The sequence below is a fragment of the Panthera onca genome, chromosome B4 (assembly GCF_046562875.1).
Source record: "Panthera onca isolate mPanOnc1 chromosome B4, mPanOnc1 haplotype 2, whole genome shotgun sequence".
In the NCBI taxonomy this organism is placed as follows: Eukaryota; Metazoa; Chordata; class Mammalia; order Carnivora; family Felidae; genus Panthera; species Panthera onca.
This window is the reverse complement of record NC_138345.1, coordinates 57,148,993-57,167,251: the sequence shown is the minus strand read 5'-3', so window position 1 is coordinate 57,167,251 and position 18,259 is coordinate 57,148,993. Positions and strand designations below refer to the sequence as shown.

At 36.8% G+C, this 18,259-nt stretch overlaps 1 protein-coding gene and 1 long non-coding RNA gene across 8 annotated transcripts in view; one reads left to right on the top strand and one right to left on the bottom strand.

Moving 5' to 3' along the window:
• Nucleotides 1-18,259, top strand: part of SOX5 (SRY-box transcription factor 5) — a 1,011,771-nt gene that overhangs the window by 468,962 nt on the left and 524,550 nt on the right. The window lies entirely within an intron of this gene.
• The window catches only part of LOC132695242 (uncharacterized), a 41,361-nt gene that overhangs the window by 3,652 nt on the left and 19,450 nt on the right, over nucleotides 1-18,259 (bottom strand). The window contains exon 1 of one of the 2 annotated variants that reach the window (XR_009617794.3): nucleotides 1,389-1,629. The exons of the other annotated variant lie outside the window; for it this stretch is intronic. This is a non-coding gene — a long non-coding RNA (uncharacterized LOC132695242). Of the gene's footprint in view, nucleotides 1-1,388; nucleotides 1,630-18,259 lie in introns of those variants that run through there. 2 annotated transcript variants of the gene reach the window in all.

Below are 18,259 nucleotides of genomic sequence, written 5' to 3'. Positions count from 1 at the left end.
TTACACTGTTCTAAAACTCATAGGTGGACTTAAATACTAATGCATTACAGTTGTTAATTACTATCAAAATACAAACCAGCAATAGGCTGTAGCTAGGGAGAAAAAAAAGGTTAAAAATCAGCTCAAGAAAGAGAAATTGACCAACTCAATCATGCTGTAGGATTTAAATCATCATTAAGGTACCCCAAAGGATATCTTTGACTGATCTCTTTAAGAATTCATATATTGGACCTGAAGAAATAATCATTTTAATCAATGGTTTCAAATTCATTATATATGTTTTAGTGCCATTAGAGGATTAGGATATTAATGCAACTGTGTAGCTAAATACTAAATGACTATCACTCTCATTTAATAAAAATACAAATAAAACAAGCTTCTTCCTGATTTAAGAAGGGTAAAAATATATTTATCTTTTCTGTGGATCCTTGAACAATAACTTCTTTCCCAAAATTTTGTTAACAACATTGTTATAATTTATAAAATAAACAGCTTTAGAAAAAATGGGTTAACAATCACATGGTTTCTTGTGGGCTTGTTAGCAGTTAATTTTATGTTGGGCAAATCACTTATCTCACTGGGTCAAGATTTCTTCATCTCTAAAATGAAAATATTGACTAGAACAATTCTAAAGCCTTGTTCTCTGATTCCATGGTTAGTGCATTCCTACCCACCCTACTTCTTTTTCCTCTAATTTCAAACAAATGCCATGTCTTTTCATCATTTTGGCTGGCTCATGAAATTGAACAGAGCAAAACTAATAAGGAAGGGAGATACAATTTGAAATTAGACACCATTGTAGCTTTTGCTGTATCATCAGATGTACAAGATTAATGACAAATAGAGAAGTAGATCAGTAGATGCTCTCAAGACATTGATGCAGAAGCCCTAGGTCATAGTAACAGAATTTCTATTTGAATGTTTTCTCTAATACTGAGGAAAACGTATTATCCTTTCATTTCTAAGGAGCTTAAGAGGTTTGGTTAAGAAATGTCTAAAAAGGTGCTCTGCAAAGATGTATATTCTTGAAGTGCTAAATAAAGTTGTCAAGCGCCTTGTGGGTCCTTGAAATCAATACATTGGCTTGGATTTAGGGTTTGGGCCTTCCAGAGAGCACAGAGAAAATTGCTCTGAAGCATCAATGCTTCCACCTTACTGCAGGTTCTCACCATCTGTCACAGTGTATCACAGATTTCTCCTGAGTAGACTCCTTGCCTCGTCTCTCTTGTTACAGATCCATTTATCTCATTGATGATGCCAGTTATCTTTTCAAAATGCAGATCTGGTTATGTCATCTTCCTGATTGAAAACCTCTAATGACTTCCAGTTGCCTAGCTGATAGAGTCTAAACACCTAAGCCAGGTAAACAAGACCCTTATCTATCTTACCCAAACAGAGCTTTCCATCTTCCTCTTTATGCAGTTATTCACCCTGGTCCAGGACGTGCACCCTTCCGTTCACAGCCTTGAACAACTGGCTCATCTTCAAAAGCCAAGAGAAATATCATCTCTTCTATCAAGCTTTCCTTTTCTCAGGCACCTCCCTAATATGTGATTCATTCTCTCTCCCTCTCCCTCTCTGTCTCCCTCTCTCTTTCTCGCTCTCCCACCACCACCACCCCTCCCTGTGTCTTCCATATCTAGTGTGCTTCTGAGTCACCTTTTTTTTTAAACCTGTTTTTAAAATATCTACCACTAAGCAAGGCGCATATAAGAATAAATAAAGTTAACTAAAGTTAACTCTGTAGGACACTAAAATGCAGCTGATACATGAGATTTGTTTTGTTGGCATGTGTTTTATGGAGGTCTCCTTTCACTTACGTACATACTGTAATATAAAATTTATGCCTTTTTTCCAAATTCTAATAATATGCCTATGCATTGTGTTTCAGTAAAATGTAGTTTGCATTTCTCCATAGGTTTTGATATTATTTAAGTATTTTCAAATTATTCTTATGGTTTTTCAAAGCTTATGTATTTAATGTAACATTCATAATTGCTATGGATATGTTGTTAAGATTTTAAATTGCCATTTTGAAGCCAAAACTGAGATTTCAGTGTGGAGATATATATATATATATATATATATATATATATATATATATATATATATGTATGTATATATATATGTATATATATATACACACACAAAGAAAAGTACCACCTTATATAAATTAATAATTTCTTTTAATTGCCTCGAATGTTTCAGTCTCATGTGGATTTTTGAAGTAGTATGTAGCTTTGATGTTTTATTAATTATTTTCAAGGTGGCTTTCTTTCCAGAGCAAAGCATACATATTGATTTTGTGTATGATGAAGACTGAAATTTCTATCTTGGCACTGATACTTCTTGCAATCAGATCTAGAAAAGGGTTTGATCGTTTTGAAGCAAGTCTCCAACAGTTAACTGTTGGCTGCCAAAGTTCAATTTAGATAAGTGAAGGGGAAGAGTTTAGAAATTTCACACATTAAATGTGTGATGGGAAAAACCCAATATAATGTATTAAAGATGCAGGCTTTGGAAGGAAAACATGGAGTATCGTAAGAATTGTGTGCCAGTCTCCAAAGGTTTTCAGTTAGGTTTGGTTCAGAAAAGCCCTTGAATGTGTTGGAAGCAGATCTTGGAAGGGGCTGTGTGGTGTGTCAGGGAAAGCACCAGAGAAAGTCTTGGTTACACAGAGTCTGTAAAATCGACTGTGGTAGCATGACAAAAATTGGTCTGTGTGGTTTGCCACTGCCAATCTTCATGATTGATACAGATTGTTGGAGCCATATCTATCATATGGTGCTCCATATTGATTGTTAAAATCTGCAAAAATGAATTATTTGGAGTGTATTTTTCCATATCGTTGGCTGATTTTTCCTGCACCAAAGAGTTTAAAAGCATTTGACCTTTGCTCTGAATTCTTACTTGTTCCCACGACTAGAAGGAAACGATACCAGCATCTCTATTTATTATCCTTTAATAATGATGCTGTAATCTAATTCTTAATGAATATGGTAAAGGCTGCACATTTGAAAAGTCATTGTATAAAGGTGCTCAGTAAGTTAGTTCTATGTTTAGGGATGGCTTAGCTATTTTATTTTTAAAATTGCCATCCAGACTTTAAGAGAATTAGAAGTCAAATGGCAAATAAATCCTTTTAGAAGAACTTTCCGTCTTACCAGCCATTACCCAAAAAAGCAAGAAATAGCTCTGGATTTTTTTTCTTTTTGTAAAAGTGTTGGGATTGATCCTATTTATCTACAGAATTCAAATGCAACCAACATTTATAGGAAAATATGCCAGACTTTTGCGAATTGAAAAGATTGTGTGCATTTGCAAGAGGCAAATGACACAGGAGACTTTACTTTAAATCACCTATAATGTTAGGATCATTATAAAGTAAGCAGCCAGCATGCTGGATTGTACGGCTGGAAAGAACCCACATAAGAATGAAAACAGATGGTATTATCATTCTATCCCAAGCACTGTGTGGATTTTTTTGGTTAGAGTCTGATTAAGGTTTCAGAAATTATTAAGTGGATAGATAATAGAGAATAAGAAAATGAGAACACAGAGGGCTTGCCAAGTCTTTAATGCTCACTTAAACAAAACTGCCTGCAGGTTCAACAAACCCATTCCTGGGTTTTGTGGGTTTGCAAGGTCCTTCTCCAGAAAAGTTGTTTTGGGTGATGGTCACCATTTAATTAAAGGAATATCAAACTATATGTTTAGAAAGATAATAATAAGCCACCCAAACCCAGATGCTAGATGCCACACATGTTGGAGAAGGGCTATAAAAAAAAAGGCAAAAAACCCCCACAAAAAAACCCTAAACACTCCCACACTCTAGAAGTTGGATTTAAATGAAACCATTGGGGGGAAAGGACCATTTCCGTTTTCCAGTTGCAGTAATCTTTCTCCCCACTTTCCTTACTGCCTTAATCCACATCTAATTATCAGCTATCTCCATATTTTCCTCTCCACTTGTTATCTTCATTTCTTTTGATTTGCTAAAGTATATCTGACATATATGTGAAAGGAAGTAATATCTTGCCTTTGTGTGCGGGCATTTGTGCATTCTGAGTATTTCCTTTGTACTGAATTGTACATTAGTGTAATTTTATTTTGGCCTCCTCGGCTCCTTTGAAAAATATTCACGAATTAAACAGTCTAGCAAAAGTCAAACAAACAAACAAATAAAACTCAAGCCATGAGAGCTTGTGATTTCTTTCAGTTTGATTTTAGCTGAGGAACATTCAAACTTTGAATTTGCTTATTTCAACCATTTTTTTTTCTTTCTTAATTGTGGTTTCCGCCATACCTTTTAAAGTATAATTTTCTTAATTAAAATAGTAAAAAAAAAGTTTCTCAAATTCAGGTGGGCTGCTTTGGATTATGGCTCTCTCTCCTATGTATCTGTCTGCAGTTTTACAGCAACCACTTTTCAAATTAAAGCCTTTTTTCTCCCCCATTTCTTCTGCAGTACAGTGGACTCAGATCAGAGCCCTCTGATGTGAAAGGATGGGATTTTTAACTGACACTCTTGTCTGTTGAAAGAATAGTTCAACAACTGTATTTTTCATTTTCCATTTAAGTCTTACATGGTATAAAATAGGAAAACCTGGGGCGCCTGGGTGGCTCAGACGGTTGAGCCTCCGACTTCGGCTCAGGTCACGATGTCGTGGTTCATGGGTTCAAGCCCTGCATCGGGCTCTGTGCTGACAGCTCTGAGCCTGGAGCCTGCTTTTTATCCTGTGTCTCCCTCTCTCTCTCTCTCTGCCTCTCCCCTGCTCGCTCTCTGTCTCTCTCCCTGAAAAATAAACATTAAGAGTAAAAAAAAAAAAAAATTGGAAAACCTGTGAGATGCCAATGACTGTTAATGAAGTAAATGGTCTATCAACATGAAGGTAACACCTTTATGTTTGGAGAATTAACAAAAGCAAAGCAATTAAAAGAGCAGAAACCAAATTTCCCACATGATGCAGTAGTCATAGTTAAGATTTCTGAGTAGGGCATAGAACTTTTGAGAGAGGTGTGATAATGCTTCAGACAAATGTTGAAAGCAAATTCAAAAGTGTGGTTTGAAAGGCTTTGAATTTTTTTTTTTTCACACGTACAAGTTTTGTTCATGTGAAAAAAAGCAGGACTTCTCAAACTGAATGTTGAGCTTTTTTTTTTTTTTTTTTTTTTTTTTTTTTTTGTATAGAAACAAACATTGAGCCTGACACCAGGTTTGTGTGGGAGTAAGGTAAATTCGGGCTAAATGACTGATGTACTGTTTGGGTATAAACATTAGATTCCATATTGCAACTGTCTGTCACTACTTTTGTCATTAATCAAATAGGTAGTAAAATGTACAGCAATGCTTAAGTGTATTTAATGTAGTTAGTTTTTATAATCACTGCTGGTAGTTATCCAGGTACAGGTGGTAGCTTTCTTTTTTTCCCTCCCTGATTTAAGATTGTGAGATCCTTTACTGTTTCTCTATAGAATTGGCATCTGAGTATACAGATTTGATTTGATCTACTAAATTTGGTGTCATTTGTGATCTAGTGGCAATGCAGGATTTAAAAATCATGGACCTTACTGAAGTGTTAGGAGAGGAGGAGATAAATTCATTTGACTCCTGTGTGTGGCCTGATGCTAAGTCAAGCACATCTATATTCCTATGTGGAAATATATGTGAATGTAGAAGTAAAAAGTAAATTTGAAAAAGAAAACAACAAAAAGGAATTAGTGTGGTTCCATTGAACTTAATGCTATACACTGTCTATATTAAACTCTTTTTTTTTTCCCATTCAGTTGGATTTGTTTAAAACGGCCTGTTAAAATTAATGGCACAGAAACATACATCAAGTAAAATCTTGTAATATCTCTGTAATATCTCATAATTTGGTTTGTGTTTGACCAAATGTTTTCATCATTACTCCAAGCTTGGTTTGGACCATCCAGGTGTTTTCAACTTTTTCAGCTTTCTAATTAAAACAAGCTTCCGTTTTATCTAATATGCTACAATGATTAAAATATCAATATAAGATAATGAGTTCTATTGTTTGCTAATATCAGGATATCCACTCTACCAGGTAACTTCAAGTCCTATGGTGAAATTCTCTTAGAACAAATAGGTAAATGGTATAGCTTAGCAAATTGCTTAATTTGGCTGCTATTACCAAGAGCTTTAGATTTTCCTTTTGACTTTGACCGTAGAATGTGGCCACCCCGATAGTTCCTTCTATTCATCTTCATGGTACATCTCTATGACAGTAATGTACTTATTGCAAGGATGAGTAGATGTTCAGGAATCACATATACACAAGAGAAAATACAATCATAGAGGAAAATCCAAGTCCAGCTTTGTCCCTCCCTCAATTAGAAAAAATTCTGTCATGTTAACTTATCCTGCTATTTTCCTGGTCTGGAATGCTTCCACTTGGAAATTGGTAGTTTGTTTGTTTGTTTGTTTGTTTGTTTCTTTCTTTCTTTCTTTTTTTCTTTTTCTATCCCTATTCCCTTTTTAGGTTGAACTCCTCTCTCCTAAGTGTTCAAACAATCCTTCTATTTTTGTTCTTCCATTACTACTATCATTTATATACCAATATAACATATAAGTAGCTCCTGGACAACAGGACTGCAATAGAGATTGGTGACTATATAAATATGTAAGACATTGTCTCTAGTCTCCAAATGTTATACTCTAAGTAGTAAGAGAAACCAGGTCCATAATACAGTTAAACAAAAATACAGATTATTCAGGTAGACTGCCAAAGGGGAGGAGATGGGGGATGGGTAAAATGGGTGAATATGGAGGAGTGGACTTCCAGTTGTGGAATGAATAAGTCATGGGGATGAAAGGTACAGCATAGGGGATGATTGTTAATGGCATCGTGTGGTGACAGGTGGTAACCACAGGTATGGGGAGCATAGCATAACATACAGAATTGTCAAACCATCTATGTGGCACACTTGAAACTAATGTAACATTGTGTTTCAACTATACTTCAGTTAAGAAAAAAGATAATAATAGCCAACATGTATATGGCGCTTACTCCGCGTGAGGCACAGTAATTGTGTTTTATCTATAGTGACTTAGTTTTTACCTCCCTAACTCTATCCTACTGATGAGGAAACCAAGTTGCACAGAAATCATGTTACTTGCCTATTGCTGAAAAGCAAATCCAAGCTTTGAACCGGGTCATCTGGCTCTCAGAGTTCAGGCTCTCACCCTGCTTTGCACTGCCTAAGGATTTTTTTTTTAAGTGTGTCGTAGTCTATATTGAGGATTTGGCAGTATCTGCCACCCCAGATTAGGCTCTCATTGCTCCATCCCACACTACTGTGGGTACTCCCTTGCCCACACCCAGCTATTCAGTCCCTGAATTCTAGAAGGATTATCTGCATTCCATAAATATTGATGGAATAGAATCTATTTGAATAATCTGTATGCTGAACATTGATAGAAAAAAGGTAAGCATACTGTGACCATGAAGTATCAGTTATTCAGTGTCAGATATTCAGTAGAATATAATTTCCAATGAACTAATTTTATTTTATCTTTTTAAGTTAATTTTTAAATTTATTTTGAGAGAGAGAGCGAGTGTATGAGTGGGGAAGGGGCAGAGAGAGAGAGAGAGAGAGAGAGAGAGAGAGAGGGAATACCAAGTAGGCTCTGCACTATCAGTGTGGAGCCCTATGTGGGGCTCAATCTCACAAATCGGAAGATCATGATCTGAGCCCAAACCAAGAGTCAGATGCTTAGCCAACTGAGCCACCCAGATGCGCCTCCAATGAACTTTCAAATTTTATTTATTTTGTTTTATTTTGTTTTAAATTAACATTTATTTTTGAGAGAGAGAGAGAGAGAATGTGAGCGGGACAGGGGTAGAGAGAGAGGGAGACACAGAATCTGAAGCAGGCTCCAGGCTCTGAGCTGTTAGCACAGAGTCCAACGTGGGGCTTGAACTTACAAACTGTGAGATCATGACCTGAGCCGAAGTGTGATGCTCATCTGACTGAGCCACCCAGGAGCCCTGAACTAATTTTATTTTAAATTTCACAGATTTAAGATTAAAGGTTGCTTTTAATTTTGCATGCTAATGTCATTTTAGTTGTCTCACTCTTTAAAAGTTATGGTGAAAGGGATCAGTTAGTTTTAAAAGATGAAATTTATAGATTATCGAAAAAAGAGCACTTGTTAGACCACTAAAATTTCATCACAAATTTATTAAGAAATCATCTGATAGACGTTTCCCTTTTTTTCTATGCTTCTTTATTCTTTTGTGTATTACCTATTAAATAGCCAAAAGCTGGGAACAAGAGTAGGGAAACAATAAATAAATAAATAAAAGTTTTCTATTCTTTCTACCTGGTTTTGTACAAATGCTTAAATTCGTTTTATATTATTTTTTTTATTTCCTTTTAGAAGATATCGGAAGTGTGTACTTGCTAGGCAAAAGGTCTAAATTTGAATCATTATTGAACAATTCTGGTGTCTAATACAAATGTTCATTTGAAAATGATAGACGGTCGTTCAGGGACCCTGAAGTGTTTTCATGGATTCTCATGCCTGGTTGGCAGTTTTGTTGAAAGTGGCCGTAAATCAGGAAAGAGAGCTGAAAATACATTTTATGTCATCTTTAAAACAACTGTAAGTTATTGTCCCAGAAAATGAAGATGCCATTTTTAAAGAAGGTAGCAGGATAAGGTATTGAAATGGGTAGAAAAAACATGTTTCCAGAAAAGTATCACCAGTAGTTACTGATATTAATTATAGCATAAAATGGGAGTGGTATGAAAGAACAAGGATTAAAATCAAGATTGTACATGGAGTCTGAAATTTAAATTTATAGAACCTGATGCTTTTTATTTCTTTAATTTACTTTTAACTTTTTTGGTGGTCGTTCTTTTACAAGATGTTTGTTGATGAGCAAATTGAATTTGAGCTTACATGCTATAGAAACCAGGTGAACTCACATTCTCCAAACGCATCTGTTGTTTGCTCCTTCCAGAATAAATATTACAATTCTTGATGAACAACAGCTGGGAGGCTTGAATGTGGTTGCATTCCTCATGGGTTCACAGGATGAAATCACTTGTGCACCATTGACAATTTTAAATGGAGAACAAAAATGTATTCCATCATAAGATGTCAGGAAAAAAGTATTTTTGTAAAAATGTATTTTCTATTTTTAATCTTCTGTGAGCTATACATTTTAGGACACTGAATGAGTTGGAAGATGTATGTTGTGACCTGACATTCTCTCTGACTTATCTTTAGTTATTTTTTTGAGTTTTTTAAAACTTTATTTATTATGAGAGAGAGGGAGACAGAGAGAGGGGGGGGGGGGGGGAGAAAAGCATGAGTGGGGGAGGGGCAGAGAGGGAAGAGAGAGTGAGAATTCCAAGCAGGCTCAGCACTGTCAACACCAAGCCCAACACGGGGCTCAAACCCACCAACTGAGATCATGACCTGAGCCGAGGTCAGATGCTTAACTGACTGGGCCACCCAGGCACCCCTACTTGTTTCTTTAATTATCTTTAAGAAAGTAATATGTACTAAGTGCCAAAGTCCACTTGCAATGCATTGAAAATGGAAGCAATTGGGTCATTATACTGCTAAATGGTATTTTTACATGTATCTTTTATGGCATGTCAGCTGGTTCATTAATGTTTTAACTTATTTTACTGTTTTGGGTGAGGAGTAACTTTTCTCTGTCAGTGTTTCATGGACAAGTTGGTAAAATGGTACTAATGGACAGAATCCTGGACTGGAGGTGAGTGGCTGTGGCCACACTGAAGATTTGTGGCCATGGGCATAGACTGTCATCTCCCTGTTCACACTGCCTCTTGTATAAAATGAGGGGTTTGGACTGGATGATTTCTCTTCTCAAATCTGTGAGCCTATGATAACTTCTAAACCAGTCTTGAATTCCTTTGTATTTGCTGCCGACACTGATCTCTTCCCTTCTTGACTTTCCCTGAGGGTATTATCAGTTCTATAAATTGTGGTGGTTGATTATGTTTAATGATATACTTTATCATGCAGTCTTTTATAGGGCTGTTTTTTTGTTTGTTTTTCAGGAGCACATGTTTAGTAATATTCACTGTCTCATAATGTTAATTCTCCTCTTGATGATGAAATATCTAAGCATCTCAAGGAAAGTAACCTTGTTCTATATTGCTTCTTTTTTCTGGTTTTCCTTGTAGCACATTACAGAATAATTGCCACAGCTATTTGAAGTGTTGATAAAATTAACAAATTCAGTTACTAACTTATTTAAAACCCATGCAGTGTGTTTGGTTCAGAACCATAGAAATGGAATGGGGCTCAAGAAACCTGATTTTCAGCCCAGATCAACATTATTTGACTATGTGCTCTGCTCTTGAACAGATCATTTGGTGCTTCAGTTTACTCATGTCGAAAACGAGGGAAAGAGACCAACATTCTCTAACTTTTAATTGCTGTAATTTTTTTCTCCCTGTAAATGCCATCATGGAAGTGATGAACAACTTTGCTCAGCATTTTCAAAACATAGCCTACTTTTTATCAAGCATTTTTATTCATCATTTAATTCGGTGATTCAACATATATTTATTGAGCACTTATTATGAACCAAGAACTGTGAGTCAGAAAGTACGATTTGAATCCACTTAATATTTAAATGTGGGGAAATACTTTCACCTTTTTGCTACATGTGCAAAACGGATATGGCAATATCTGCTTTACCGGGTTGCTAGGAGGATTAAATGAGGCAATGCTATCAAACATTTAGCTCAGTACCTGCTAGACAGAATGGGATTAATATTATTATTAACACTATTATTATGTAGCACATTAAAATTTTAAACCATTAATTGGGGATCATATTTAATGGTCAATACAGTGTAAATATAGCCTGAGTGATTATTTGGGTGTAGTAAATTCAGATTTTTCAAGTGCAGTTTTATGTTGAACAAGTGACTTATCCTCTCTCTTAGAAACTTAGGATACAAATACCTGTCTCTTCTTGTGGTCAGGATTAAAAGGGTTTAAAGTGAGATAACGTACAGAAAATTTGCAGCATAACCTTTGCCATATAAGACTCGAACATGTCTGTTTCTGGAAAACTAACCTAGTTTTGTTCCAGGCAAAATTAATCTATGGAGGTCACCTCTGGTGGGGAATTAACCATTGTGAAGGGGCACGAATAAACCATTTGGGGTGACAAAAATATGCTATATCTTATTTCTTGTAATGTTTATTATTGAGACAGAGAGAGAGAGAGAATATGAATGAATGAATGAGCATGAGCAGGGGAGGAGCAGAGAAAGAGGGAGACACAGAATCCAAAGCAGACTCCAGTTTCTGAGCTGACAGCACAGAGCCCGATGTGGGGCTCGAACTCAAGAACCTTGAGATCATGACCTGAGCCAAAGTCGGATGCTTCAACAACTGAGCCACTCAGGAGCCCCTGAAATATGCTGCATCTTAATCTGGGTGATTACACAGATAGATACATAGCTCAAAAAATTCTTTGAGCTGTACAATTAAGATTATTCATTTTATTGAATAAATTTTTCCTAAAAAAATGTTTGTTTTCTTCCCTAAACATAAATACCATATTACATTTTATAACCAGAAGAAATATCAGTTAATAATAATAATTTTCTAGTGCCATAGCTAAAATACTACTCCAATATATTTTTCTCAACAGTACATAAAAGTGAAAGAGGACACCATGATCCCATGAACCTTCTGATGTCAGAAAGCAGTTGGAGGAACACTCAGTGGTTCTACATATTTCACCACCCAATTGTTTCAATTTGGCACACCATATTTTAGGATATTTATTGCCTGCCTAGTTCTTGAATCTACTCTTTTCCCTGGCGCCCACAAAACCATACGTCATGGAGTATTATTTTTACGAGGATCTGGTCAAAAGGACCTGATCAGTACTATTGCCACTTTTTCATGTATTTTTCTGAGATGAAGAATAGCTTAAGATTTACTTCAATCAAGCTTTATTTAGGATCGGGTCTGTAGGAAGGGGTGGAAATGGTGGGAGAGGGAGCGGAAGGGACAGCATAAATATATACATACAGTGTGTGAAAATAAAGAAAGGCATCTTTTGTTACAGCTGGTTGCAAGAGAAGTTTCTGCTTGCACTGCTGAAGATAGTATGAGATTAGCGGAGTTGTAGCAAAGTCAGGACAAAGACTCGCTGTGTGAGAGGGATCAGCGTGTTTGCTCAGTGGAGCTTTCTCTCCAGTTGTTGACAGATTTAATTGGTGTAATCTTAGGCCTGGCTAGCTCCTCCCCATGAGTGTCAAGAGGCAATCCATGCAGTAGTAAATGGCCATGTGGAGTATACCATGAATTCCCTATTTGTGTAGTAGCTGTAGTTTAGGGTGGGGATTTAATATTGAATGGACTCCAGATTGTCTAAATTGCAATCACAGTGTTTATTTAAATAGCCTATGGGGACCATTAAAGCATTTTAACTTTTGCTCCTATGTTTCTCATGTTATGAAATCTTGAAGCACATCGGGGAGAAAAGAAAAATCCAGCCTTGTAAAAAAGCATATGATGCTAAAAGTTCTCCCTGCTGCCAAAAATGCTTCAAGAGTTTTAGTGCTCTGAACTAACATGTGATATGATGGATGGGATCCTGCTGTGGTCCCTAACTAGGGGATTTTCCTTGTGCAGATACACTAATCTACCCCAGCATAATCCAGGAGATTCTTTCCCATACTGGTTCCCCACTTGCAGTGTTGAAGTCTATTCTGCTCATAATCATGTTCATAATGCTATAGCTTTAAAACTACATAAAACTCTGTGTTAGTAACACAAGTGCTATAATATTATTAAACTTTTAATTTTACATACAAAAAACCCCTATTTCATTTACTTTACTGGCAGAGCCAGGGTGATGGTGAAACTTGACTTTGGTGAGGAAGGCCATGAACTTGAGGTGTAGGACAAACAAGTACATCTATTTCTAAGGCAGATCTTCTGAATAGAAAGCATGACTTCAGTTTCATGCTCTGATTTAATACAATAAAATTAAAAACATTTCATAAATAAATTTCTGCAGTTGATTCCCTTCTCCAGGAAGACTTGCTTTCCTACATTCTTACTTACTTACTTATTGAAGGGCTCTAAGTCTGGAATAGCATTTGACAATGTAAAAGATTTTCTGATTATGGGAGCAGCATGGCCCCAGAGATCTTTCTGAATGCTGAATTCAATGTTCAATTTTCTTTCTTTCTTTCTTTCTTTCTTTCTTTCTTTCTTTCTCTTTCTTTCTCTTTCTTTCTCTTTTCCTTCCTTCCTTCCTTCCTTCCTTCCTTCCTTCCTTCTTTCCTTCCTTCCTTCCTTCCTTCCTTCCTTCCTTCCTTCCTTCCTTCCTTCTTTCCTTCTTTAAATTCCTACACGTTTCTACGGCTGTTCTAACTGCTTTGGGCTATATTAAAATGTGTTCCTGTTCCTGGCTCCAACTCTGACATGGTGTGCCTCATCAGAGTAGTTCAGGGCACCTCCAGGGTCCTCTCAACTGGCCCTTCTGCATCTTTCTGCCCTGTGTGTATAGTGATAGTAACAATACTTCTCCATCTCAGAAATAAACTGGGGGCGAATGTGCTAATGTATATAAATAGCCTTGGCCTTTCTTGAAATGAAGACATTGTGAGAGATGTTTTAATGAGAACATGAGAAAAATCAGCAATAGCAGATCTTAAATAACCTCTGTCTGCAGCTGGGAAGTGGCCATTTAACTTGACTCAGACCATACATCACTGAAGGTCCTTTCCATCATAAGTTTTCTGTTTATTATAAGTTTTTTATTTATTATCGTGATGTATATTATAGAGCTAATTGCTTCCAAATGCGTCATGATGTAGGAGTGTATTTTTTTCCTAAAATGCTTTATTTTGCTTTTTATTTTGTGTTAGAATCAAAGTTTCAGATTTCTTTCGATTCAGTGTTCCAAATGCTTGGAACAATATCTGAAGCATTTCCCACTATTCTGTTGCATCCTTACCCCTCATCTCTAATTATTTTTCTAGGACAGACTGTTGACTAAAATCCATAAATTTTACAGAAACCCAGTTTAATTTGCTGATTTTCTGATCACTATTAATGTTTTTTTTTTTTTTTAAGAATTCATCTATTGCTTATTTTCACTTTTAGTTTCACCTTCTTGCTTTTCAACCACTTTCTCTCATCCGCAGATTTCTTTCTCTTTCCTGTGTAACTAGTGTCAATTATCCAAAGAATATGTAACTTGTAGTTATGGAAATAAAGAATATGTACAGTCCACAAAACTGATCATCAAACCCAGAATAACAAGGAGTTGACCATATGTCTTCTACTATTTAATAGGGAGTGACAGAGTCTATTAGACTCTAATAGAAGAATCTCTGTTTGTTTTAAGAATTATACTAGTAATAATATCTGTCTTCTTTTTATGTGACATCCACCTAGCTTCTAGGAATAGTCTTTTTAGGGGCTACCACCCTCCAAAAAAGATATTTTAACTTAATATATTATTGAAAGGCACTGCAGTTTGGGACTGAAGGGGAATCTGTATGGCAATTATTTTGTTTTTCTGGGGCAAACCCTTGGTACTAATGCTGTTCATGGTTGTTTTGACCGTATTACATTTTGCTGAGCCCCAGGACTGCTTTTGGAAGGTTTAGAAGTATCCAGGGAGGCGCCTGCCACTTTGATTATTCATACCCAGCTCTTTATTTTTATTTGAGACATAAAATAAAAACACACCCTGGCTTCTGCTCAGCCTCAACTGGCGTTGATTTTAAAAACAAACCCCAAACTGACCAAATGGCAGCCGTGCAAGCTTTTCTGTGAGTGAGTCCTCTCTCGTGTCAATCAGAGTTCATTTATGGAAGCATTAAATTCTGGTGCTGGCCAGGCCACCTTTAGACAAATTAAAATGGGTTGGGATTTGGTAGGCTTGGAACAGAGGACTGAAAGGAAAACCAGGGTGATGTTATGACTCAGAAAGTGACTCTTTTCCTTCTGAATCAGAATTGAACCACTGGTAGAATTAGCTCTCTCAGGAAGATGGCAACTTTTAGGTGAAAGGTTAAGTGGAACCTCTGACCATCTGTGTTTGTCCCCCTGTTGGTTCAGCTCTGTGCCAGTTTGAATAATTACTTACTCTCCACCTTTTTTCCCATTGCTTATTTGCAAAGAGGAGTAACATTTTCCTTCTTGTGTCTCTTGAAACATTTTTAAGACTGACTGTGAACTTTTAACCACTGATACATTTTATGCCAGAGGTGGCTTTATTTCATTAATGTGTTAACTAATTTCTGCAGAAAGTACCACTCTGCCTTTCTGATAAACATTGGGAAATATATCTCTAGATATTTACTCTCTGGAATTTCCTGCTTATTCTATTTATGTACAAACATCAATTCTAGTTTTCACACCTTTTTGTTCATTCTTAATAGTTCTATCTATATGCTTCCAAAAAGGATTTTTCCAAGGATTCATTCTTTCAGCAAACACTTACTGAGCATCTATTTTATCTTTTTTACTCTGCTTTTATCAGAAGCTTTTGAAGAATATTTTCATTTCTATTATTGATTGATTTCTATTTCATGCTATCTGAAAGTTCAGGATTTTATTAAATCTTCAAAATATCTGCATGAGTTAAGTTGTATGTTTTAGTATTGATACCTGTTAGTTCTGCATCAAGAGCAAATTTTAACATCTTCGTACATTTATCAGCCCCCCCTTTTCTACTAGTATCAGGAAAAGATTTATATTTTTTTGTCAAATTTATATGGTTCATTCATTGAAGAATTATAGCCATTGTAATTACAAGAGCGTTTACTCATTCTGTATTCATTTAATGTGCAATTTATTGAGTCATACTATTTGTCATCAGACTAGAAGTTCCTTAAGGCATTAAAGTAATTTTTAAAGGTTTATTTATTTTTGGGAGACAGAGAGAGACAGAGCATGAGTGGAGGAGGGGCAGAGAGAGGGAGACACAGAATCTGAAGCAGGTTCCAGGCTCCAACCTGTCAGCACAGAGCCTGAAGCAAGGCTCGAACTCACCAACCACGAGATAATGACCTGAGCCAAAGTTGGACACTTAACTGACTGAGCCACCCAGGAGCCCTGGCATTGAAGTATTTTTTGAATGGAACAATAAAAGAATACATGAATTGTTAAGCATTGTTGTTTCTCAAGAATAAGCCTCCTTTGGGGCACCTGGGTGGCTCAGCCATTAAGAATCTGACTCTTGATTTTGGCTCAGGTCATGATTTCCTAGTTTGTGAGATCAAGCCCTGCATCCAGTTCTGCACTGGCAGAGGGGAACCTACTTGGGATGCTTTCTCTCCCTCTCTCTCCATGCCACCCCCCCAACAAAACAAACAAACAAAAGAATAAAGCTCCTTATAATGAAGTTGTTTATGTCCTAATCCTACTCCAAATTAATTCAGGATTCAGGTGTTTTCACAATGGTGGATGCTGAAACTTTCTTTGTGTCTTTTGCAGAGCAGAGCCAGATAAGGTAAGGATTAGTGCTTGCTGGAAGCCAAGAGCCTGGGTATGATGTAAGGAAATAGGAAGATTGACAGTGGTCATTGTGGGGAACTGGCAATTAAAATCATGAACTTTAGCAGTGAACCTACTTAGTGATTATTCATTTTAGAGGTATCTAAGCCCCAAACTTTACCTTGCTTACTTATATATTCTTAAAGCCATCCCCATGTTCCCTAGGGGTAATCAGAGCTAAATAACATCCCTTTGGAAACTGAACTTGTGCTCTTGATTAGCAAAAGCATCACTGTCAAGAGACTTTCATATGGCTCTCTTGCTGTCTTTTTAACACCATTCCTGATGCCTGCAACTAGTTAGTTACCCTTCCCTCATCTTTGAGGGACTGGAGGGCACAGAGTGATTAGGCAAGATCTGGAGTCTCAGGGACGGTGGCTAGTAAGTTCAGGCTCTTGAACTTAATATTTCTGCCAGCCAATGGTTCTTTTAAAATTCCTGGACCAAATTCCAATGTGGGGTGTGGGAAAGTTACCCACATACAACACCAAACAATGTTCAGACACCCGGGTGTCCAAGAATTCAACTCAATTATGACACTACTTGGAGATAGCATCAGGTTCCATAGGTTAAAGGTTCAGCTTTATGAGACTGCCCCTGTCTCCTGGCTTCAGATGAGAGTCACAAGCTTTAAACTGTTACCTGCGCTTCTGACCAACAGGCTACAGATTAGAGGTTCCAGTGACCTCCTCCTTAGTTTAAATTAATTTGTTAGACGGGCTCACAGAACTCAGGGAAACTTTTACCAGTTTACTGAAGGATAAAAAGGATACAAATCAATAGCCAGATGAAGAAGTACATAGGGCAAGTTCCTGAGCAAAGGAGCTTTTGTCTCCCTGGAGCTTAGGGTCTCGCTCAGTGACACATGAAAGTGTTCTGGTTCCCCAAGTATGGAAGTTCTCTGAAAAAAGCAAAGGACCAAAAAACTATCCTCTTGAGTTTTTATGGAGGCTTCATCACACAGTCATGATTAACCAAGTCACTGGCCATTGGCAATTGATTCAACCTCTAGCCCCTCTGCACTCCCTGGAGATCAAGGGGTAAGGCTGAAAGTTCCACCTCTAATCACATATTTGGTCCTTGGCAACCAGCCCCTCCTTTAGGTGAGGTCCCAAAGTCATCTCATTAACATACCAAAAGACAACCTTTATCATTCTTATCACTTAGGAAATCCCAAGAGTTTTAAGGGTTCTGTGCCAGAAATGGGAACGAAGACCAATTTTTTATTATAAATCACAATATCACAATAGTCATTCTTTTCATAACGGCAGGACAATCTGACCATTACACACCCTCAGATCCGAAAACTATTTTACACTTTTGCCCCTTTAGTGTAAAGTGTCATTCTTCCTCAGGAAAGCTTTTATACGCTATGCAACTGGGTTTAATTTTGGAATAAAAGCATCTGGAAATTGAGGATAATTGCTTTCCAGTTTGCATTTTTAACCTCAGTTAAAAAATTAGTATCTTGAGGGAGATACATGAAATCTCTTTAGCTGATAGCCTGCATTTGTGCCCTGTGTTTCTCCTTTCTTCTGATAAAGAGAACCTGGGCCATAAACTCTGTCATATGAACCCATCCTTATGTACTAGTGGGCAGATTTTAAGCCAACAATTCTTCTGAGACATGCATTTTACTTATGTGTATTTATTGTTCTGGTGGGTAACTATTTACTGAGCACCTACTAGGTGCCAGGCCCTTTTTAG